The sequence below is a fragment of the Suncus etruscus genome, chromosome X (assembly GCF_024139225.1).
Source record: "Suncus etruscus isolate mSunEtr1 chromosome X, mSunEtr1.pri.cur, whole genome shotgun sequence".
In the NCBI taxonomy this organism is placed as follows: Eukaryota; Metazoa; Chordata; class Mammalia; order Eulipotyphla; family Soricidae; genus Suncus; species Suncus etruscus.
The window spans coordinates 100,130,433-100,136,339 of record NC_064868.1 but is presented as its reverse complement, the minus strand read 5'-3'; the positions used below and the strand labels follow the sequence as shown (position 1 = coordinate 100,136,339).

Sequence of the window (5,907 nt, the reverse complement as noted above, 5' to 3'; positions counted from 1 at the left end):
CTAGCGCTTGCAAGGCAGACACTTTACCTCTAGTGCCACCTCGCCGGCCCCACAACCACAGTTTTTACATCATCACCAGGAAGTAAATTTCTACCAGGGAAGACCCTATTGTTGCCCTGGCACCAACTTATTCCAAAGAGGGTTTTTTTTTTTTTTTTTTTTTTTTTTTGGTTTTTGGTGTTTGGGTCACACCCGGCAATGTTCAGGGGTTATTTCTGGCTCTACGCTCAGAAATCATCCCCCAGCAGGCTCGGGGGATCATATGGGATGCTGGGATTTGAACAAGCAACCTTCCGCATGTAAGGCAAATGCCTTACCGCTGTGCTCTCTCCGGCCCCTCAAAGAGGGTTCTTTTGTTTGTTTGTTTTTAATACGGAACGCTTCACGAATTTGCGTGTCATCCTTGCGCAGAGGCCATGCTAATCTTCTCTGTATCGTTCCAATTTTAGTATATGTGCTGCCGAAGCGAGCACCCAAAGAGGTTTCTTATGACAGCTTGACAACTTGGTAATAACAACAACCTGCTTTTAGGGCAGGATTCTCTGCATTGGTGAGATGAAACCAGAAGACTCTTCAAGCCACCCTGACTTCGACATAGGTTCTGTACAGAAACCAGTATCTCTAACTTCAGAAATGTGACAGCAACAACTGTGATGGTGAAGAGCTTTTACTGGGACCACAGAAAGCGACTCTGAGGTTGGACAACCTAGTATGCCTGGAGCCTGGAGTTGGTCTTATCCCAGAATACTTATGTAAAGTCTCCCTGGTTTTTTAGGCCAAAGGTTTTTCCTTTCGATTTCTCTGATATTTTGTTGTGCTTATGCAAACAAAACTGCCAAACACACACATCTTTTTTAACTGTATTTTTGTATCTTCTATTTAAAAAAAAAGCTTACTAAACCTTCTGCTATTGTATTAATTACTTTATTGGAGATAAAATAATTTTCACAAATATACTTGCCAATGAACTTTATCTTCTTTCTTTTCTCCATTTGTTTTAGTTTTTCTATTTTCTTTCTATTTTTTCCTTATATGGAACGCTTCACGAATTTGCATGTCATCCTTGCGCAGGGGCCATGCTAATCTTCTCTGTATCATTCCAATTTTAGTATATGTGCTGCCGAAGCGAGCACTATTTTCTTTCTATCTTTTAATAACTTCACTTTCTGTCATCTTGAAACAAATGTATTATGATCCGTTATATCAACTGTGTGATGCATTTTCTTTAAATAAATAAAAAATTCAAAAAAAACACTAAAAGTAGTCTATTTACATCATAATACACTCTATTTCTGCCATTCAAAATGACAAATGGAAGGCTCTATAGACTTTGGGAAAAATTATTGAACTATAATTATATAATCTCAGCACTTTTCACAATATATATATATATTAGTGTGATATTTCAATAAAAAATTTAGGAGCTGGAGAGATAGTGTAGGGGTTAAGTTGCATGTCTTCATCTGACTCATTGTGGCTTAGTCCATGTCCCTTGAGCATCATGCGGTACAGTCCTGGAGGCCCCAAGCACTTCTATGGCAGATCAGGTATCTCCAGCACTGCAGGGACCAACCAGTATCACATAATTTGACTATTGAACTGAACCAGCAGCCCAACTAACCACGAATCACCAGGAGGACACCCTGAGAACTGTTTGAAAGTCTTCTCCCTACTACAAAACTATTTTCATAATGACAAACTAGATTAATATGGCACATGAGAATGCACGTAAATTCTTGTAAAAAGGAAAAAACTAGAACACAAAATATTTGTCTATCACTGGTTACAAATGTAAAACTAAATATATGTGTAGGTATGACAAGAACTGGAAGGGAATTAAGGTAAAAAGACATTTATGTTCTCTTCCTTTTATAGATAACAGCATATTAAGATGTAATTCACATGTCATAAAGCTCACCGTTTTGAAGTATCCAATTCAATGGTTTTTAGTACACTCCCAAGGTTGTTAACCATCACTGCCATCTAATTCTAGAACATTTTCCTCACCCCAGAGAGAATCCCTTATTCATTGAGCATTTATTCCCCATTCCTCTTTCTACCTAGTTGCTGACAACCACACTCTACTTTCGACTTTTGTGGACATAACTATCCTGGACACGTCCTGTAAATGGACTAATACATTACATGCTCTTTTTCTTTTTATCACCAAATAATCTTGCAGTGTGAGAATAGACCACATTTTCTTTATTCATTTGCCAGTTGATGGACAGTTGAGTTATTTCCACTTTCTATGGTTCAATTTTATGGTAGATAGTTTTCAAAAACTGTTTAACTTTGCTATTTATCAGAAGTGACAATTCAAAGTTGTAAATATTTAAGATGTGCCACTTGATGTTACATAGTGAATATTGTGAAATATGTATCCTAGCTAAACTGAGTACCATGTTCATTACTTTACACTGTTATCATTTATGTGTGCTGAGGACACTTTAGGTGTCTTTCTTTAAAAAATTCCAAGAATAACCTTCAGTATAGTTAGCTGTAGTCATATTGCTGTACAGCATACCTCCAGAAATAATGGATCTTTTATAACTGAATCTTGAAGTATTTATTTTTCTGCATGTGGCTTATTCCATTTAGTATAATATCCTCTAAATGTATTCATATTATCACCAGTGGCAGGATTTTTCTTTTTTTTTCTTCTTTTTTCTCTTTTTGGGCCACACCCTGTGTCACTAAGGGATTACTCCTAGCTATGCGCTCAGAAGTCACTCCTGGCTCGGCGGACCATATCAGATGCCGGGGATCGAATCAAGGTCCATCCTAGATCTGTGGTGTATAAGGCAAATTCCTTACTGCTGTGCTGTCGCTCCATTCCACGGTTTTTCTTCTTAAAGATTGAATCATATTCCATTTGTATGTATTTTGATTTATCATGTAATTTGTCAATTCCTGATGGTATTCAGTAGATCATTTTAGTTTTCTGAGAAATCCCCATTAGAGTTTTCCTTCAGAGAGAGATGGACCAATTTATGTTTTGACAAAGAATATTGAGGATTACAATATTTGGCTACTGGGAATAATGTTGAAATGAACAAATACTTCAACATACTGAATTCAAGTTCTCTAGTAATATAACCAGAGATAAGATTATTAAAATATAAAGCAGCTCTTTTTTGTTTTTTTGGGGCCCACAACCATAGATGTTTGGAGGGAGGGCTACTTCTTGCTCAGTGCTCAAGGATCACTCTGGAGGTATTTTAGGAACCATGTAGTGCTGGAGATAGAACCTGAGGCTCCTATATACAAAGCATGAGGTCCAGCCCCTAGAGCTATTTCCCAACCTTATAGTTCTATTTACATACATTGTCAGAACAATCACACATTTTTCATAATGGCTAAACCAATTGATATCTCCACCAGCAGTAAACAATGGTTCCTCTTTATCCCCCCACTTTTTTTGCATCCTTACTAACATTTGCCTTTTGTCTTTCTGATAATTGGTTTTCTCAGGAGTAAAATGCCTTTTCATGTTCTATTGTCCATTTGCTGTTTTCCTTGGAAAAAATGATTCATAAACAACTTTTGGGGCTAGCTTTGGGGCCACACTTGGAAGAGCTCTAGAGTCACTCTTGGAAGTTCTCAGGAAACTATGTGGTTCTGGAAAGGGAATCTGGGGCTCCCGTGCAAAGCATGCTCTGGCCCTTTAAATTCTCTTCGGTGCCCTTTATCAACTTTTTAACTGGGTATATCTCTTGCTATTGAATTGCATGCATTTCTTAAATACTTTGGATTTTTCATAGAAAATTATTTAGCTAGTAAAAACAATGTTTCCATGAAAATTCCATAGTCTACGTGAATAAATGTCTTCATGCCTACTGGGTATCTGTCTAGGAATGGGATTGCTGAATCCTGGATTACTAGTTTGTCATTTGAAGAACTGGCAGACTATTTTCCAAATGGCTGAGCCATTTGACAGTCAGACTCATTAAGTGGGAATGTTGTCATTTTTCTACACCCTAAAAACATTTATTGTTTTTGATATTGCTCATATTGAAGCCTAATAAATGTGAGGTGATGCTTCTTGGTTATTTTATCTTGTACTTCCCTAACAGTGAATAAATTGTCTTTCCAGGTTCCTGCTGCCAATATGCCTGTCTTCTTTGGGAAAATGTCTACTCAGATCCTTTTCTCTTGCACTAATTAGCTGCAGTGTCTTTTTAATTATCACATTAAAATGCTCTTTATATTACTCTGGATGATTCTTCCTTAGCAGAGAGATAAATTACATATTTTATCCCCATTCTATGGGTTGTTCTTGTGCTTTCTTAATTGTATTCTTTACAACATGCACAATGTTTGTTTTGATGAAGTTCAATTTATTTACATTCAGTTCACTCCCCTTTTGGTAAGGTCATAGTGTAAATGGATGATCAGGTGGTACTCCTGGAGGTTCCTGGAGGTCGCTCTCAGCAGTGCTTGTGGGGAACATCCATCAATGGAAATCAAGCCTAGCCTATATCTCCAGCAATGCAAGCATGTTGTCCAGTCCTTTGAACTATCTCCCTGTTTGATGTTCACTCCTCTTGGTGCATTCATTTACTTGCCAGTTAAATAACTATAAGGTATACACAAACATTTCCAAAAGAGTGACTTGGAAATAGGGAATAAGGATAGAACTAGGGTGGAAACAAGGTATATCCTTATTTCTAGCACAACATCTTCTTCACATTGTGTTAGAAGTTATTCAGTGGCCTCTGTCTGAGGCATTAATAGAATTTCTGATCTCAAGAGGGATAATTTCACAATACAAAAACTCCTTCCTTACACCTATATTCATTGCAGCACTATTTACCATAGCAAGACTCTGGAAACAACCAAGATGCCCTTCAACAGATGAATGGCTAAAGAAACTGTGGTACATATACACAATGGAATATTATGCAGCTGTCAGGAGAGATGAAGTCATGACATTTTCCTATACATGGATGTACACGGAATCTATTATGCTGAGTGAAATAAGTCAGAGAGAGAGAGAGAGAGAGAGAAACGCAGAATGGTCTCACTCATATATGGGTTTTAAGAAAAATGAAAGACATTCTTGCAATAATAATTTTCAGACACAAAAGAGAAAAGAGCTGGAAGTTCCAGCTCACCTCAGGAAGCTCACCACAAATAGTGATGAGTTTAGTTAGAGAAATAACTACATTTTGAACTGTCCTAATAATGAGAATGTATGAGGGAAATGGAGAGCCTGTTTAGAGTACAGGCAGGGGTCGTGTGGGGAGGAGGGAGACTTGGGACATTGGTGATGGGAATGTTGCACTGGTGATAGGGGGTGTTCTTTACATGACTGAAACCCAAACACAATCATGTATGTAATCAAGGTGTTTAAATAAAAAATAAATAAAAGAGGGATAATTTCACTTAATTCATCTATTCAGTCAACAAATGTTAAGTCTTATGATAGGATCTTGGGCTCCCAAGATAAAATAGTCTCTGCGTTCAAGGAGGTGAGTCAGTAGAAGAGGCGGTAAGGTGTGTAACCTCAGAGGATAGCATTAGGAATTGTGATGACAACCATGTCAGGAGCTTGTGAAGGAGTTCAGATTACAGAAGACACATCTGGTTAGGGTTTTCATAAATGTTACTTTGGATGAAGACATTTTAAACCATGGGAAAAACAACCACCACCACTAAATGGAGAAAAACCCATAGCCACTGAGTAAACAGCAGTTAAAGGAGTGCTATAACGGGAAAGCAGGAGGGAAGTTTCCTAGACAATCTGTCTACATTCAAACAATGCAGGGTTGTTGCTTTCTGCTGAACTGCGTACTTTTATTCCGATCTGTAGATCTGAACTAGTGCCACAGAGATATAGAGTATTTCCTGACTGCTCATGAAAGATAGCTCCTGCTTTACAAAATTCAAAAGAGCCAGAGGTTA

At 37.7% G+C, this 5,907-nt stretch overlaps 2 non-coding genes across 2 annotated transcripts; both read right to left on the bottom strand.

Annotated features, from left to right (window-relative positions):
* Positions 1-366: 366 nt before the first annotated feature.
* Positions 367-473, bottom strand: LOC126000197 (U6 spliceosomal RNA). The gene has a single exon (XR_007492558.1). It is a non-coding gene; the product is annotated as a U6 spliceosomal RNA (small nuclear RNA).
* A 553-nt stretch (positions 474-1,026) lies between these two features.
* Positions 1,027-1,133, bottom strand: LOC126000217 (U6 spliceosomal RNA). The gene has a single exon (XR_007492575.1). It is a non-coding gene; the product is annotated as a U6 spliceosomal RNA (small nuclear RNA).
* Between the last annotated feature and the right edge of the window lie 4,774 nt (positions 1,134-5,907).